The sequence below is a fragment of the Haliaeetus leucocephalus genome, unplaced genomic scaffold, assembly GCF_000737465.1.
Source record: "Haliaeetus leucocephalus isolate CR32 unplaced genomic scaffold, Haliaeetus_leucocephalus-4.0 Scaffold339, whole genome shotgun sequence".
NCBI lineage: Eukaryota > Metazoa > Chordata > Aves > Accipitriformes > Accipitridae > Haliaeetus > Haliaeetus leucocephalus.
Genome location: NW_010972775.1, coordinates 5,763,401 through 5,765,517, shown reverse-complemented (window position 1 = coordinate 5,765,517; position 2,117 = coordinate 5,763,401).

The following is a 2,117-nucleotide window of genomic DNA, read 5'->3' as shown; positions in this document are numbered from 1 at the left end:
GGGGAGGGGGCGCCGCGGCAGGAAGGGGCAGCGCGGGGCCCCGGCGCCCACACACTCACACCGCCCCACCCTCCCCGCCGCGCCGCGGCTTCACGGCCGTAACTTACGGATCTGTTTGCAAACATGCCCCCTGCCAATAGGGAGAAAACCGTAAGCATTCAAAGTTCTGACCCTAATTAAATCCCGGCTCGTTAAAGACTTCCCACAATGGAGGAGAACGCTTCTCTTAAAGTTTGCCTGAGCCTGAATTCCGCTAGCGGCTATTACCTTTGCTTTTAAAGGGGGGAAATAACCGTAACATGCGCGCCATTATTCTCGTGGCTATGCAATTTAAAATCATCGTCAATTGTCATAAAAACCATTTCACAATGTTTGGCTAAGTAATAACTTAGTAATTTAAAGGTGGTTTTGCCCGGCGTCACAGACGTGCAATTCAGGGAAGATTTACATCGCTTATGGATTTTGCACCGCAGTTCTGACCACAGCGGGAAGGGGACTCAGCCCTATTTTTTGTCCTTCTGGTTTTGTACGGAACGCCAAGACAAGAGCAGACTGTGGGAGAAGGCGTGAGCGAGATGACCATGGCTTGGAAAAAAGCTGGTGATTAAAAATAAAGTTTATGAAACAGACTGATTTGGAAAGAAGAGTCTTTAAAAAAAAAAGAAAAAGAAAAAGAAAGAAAAAGAAAGGAAAATCAAGTTTGCTCCACCCAGCTATTAACCAAAACACAATACCTTTTTCTGGGTGGTACTGCACAGAAGTTGATTCAGTTTTGACAATGTTGTTTAGCTATCATTTGCTATTTTGAATGAATGGGAGCAATCCCCCTTTTTACAACAGTTGTTTCCTATTATGGAGAGGTGCAGCAGTTGAGGGCAGACATGTGAAAGTGGCTGTTTGATTCCCTTTTTCATCCCCCTGACCCTGCCTTTGTCCCTCCTCACCCTGGGAATGTCACGCCTCACTACTTCACTTTGAGATGCTCTAGAAAGTGGCTTTGTTATTCCCTTTTAGACATACACGAAATTGTTCTCATTCCCCCTGCTGTAAAAGATACTTCAAATTGGGACTCGGTTCACAAGTGCAATGCAATTTGGCTTAGCTCAACCTTTGTTCTGCTTGTACAAATGACCAAACAGTGCACACATTATACAGTTGATCTACTGCTCCCTTTACACCAGAGTTAGGGGCTGGGAGAAAAGCAAGTTAATCCCTTCAATACTAAGGTGGCATTTTCAATATTTCCTACAATGCAAAAAAGAGAAGAGAGGGCAGCTTGAAATGCGACATTTATTTAAAAGAGAAGATTAAAAAGAAAAAGTTTGCGAGGCCTCCCCTGATACTTCTCCAAACAAATAAATAAACAAACCAACAAGTCCCAAACGTGTAGATAAATGCTCTGGCGCCGCCGGGAAGTTTACCACAAAGACAGGCTCTCGGGGCAATAACGTCGAGATCCGAGCTGGAACCCGCGCTAACGGCACACTACTTGACAAAACGCTGGGGGAGAGCCGCTGAGGCGGTGGCCGAGCCCGCGGCCCCGGGCGCACACCTGCGCACCCCCGCGGAGGCGGGCAGCGGGCGGACGGCCGAGGCGGGGGGAGACGAGGACGCAGGTGCGGGCAAGGAGGGGCGCGGAAAGCGGGCACCGGCGGTGGGCTCACGCACTCGCCGTGTCGGACCCGCGAAACGCTGGCACTCCCCGGAGCCGTGCCGAGGCGCGCCCTGCGGTGCCGCGCTTCCCCGCGCCTGGATTTACCGCCGGCGGCAGGTGGAGCGCAGCGGGAAAAGGGCTCTCCTGGGAAACCGGCTCCGGTGAGGAACCGGCTGCCTGGGACAGCCCCAGGAGCGATGAGGGGGAACAGCAGGCTCCTCCCGGGAAGGCGGCTAGTCCCAGCGCGGGCTCTCAGCGCGCTGGGCACGGCCGAAACGGCTGCCCGAGGCCCGAGAGAGAGGAGTCCCGGGCGCGCTCGGACCCGCTCGTCCCGGCAAAGGCGGCGGGTCCGGGGCGCGGCCCCGCGGCAGCCGGCAGAGGCCTCGGAGGTTCGGCAAACTTTCGGCGCCGCGCTCACGCGTGCCCCAGGGCTCCGCCCGTCCGCGGCACGGCGCCACGCGCG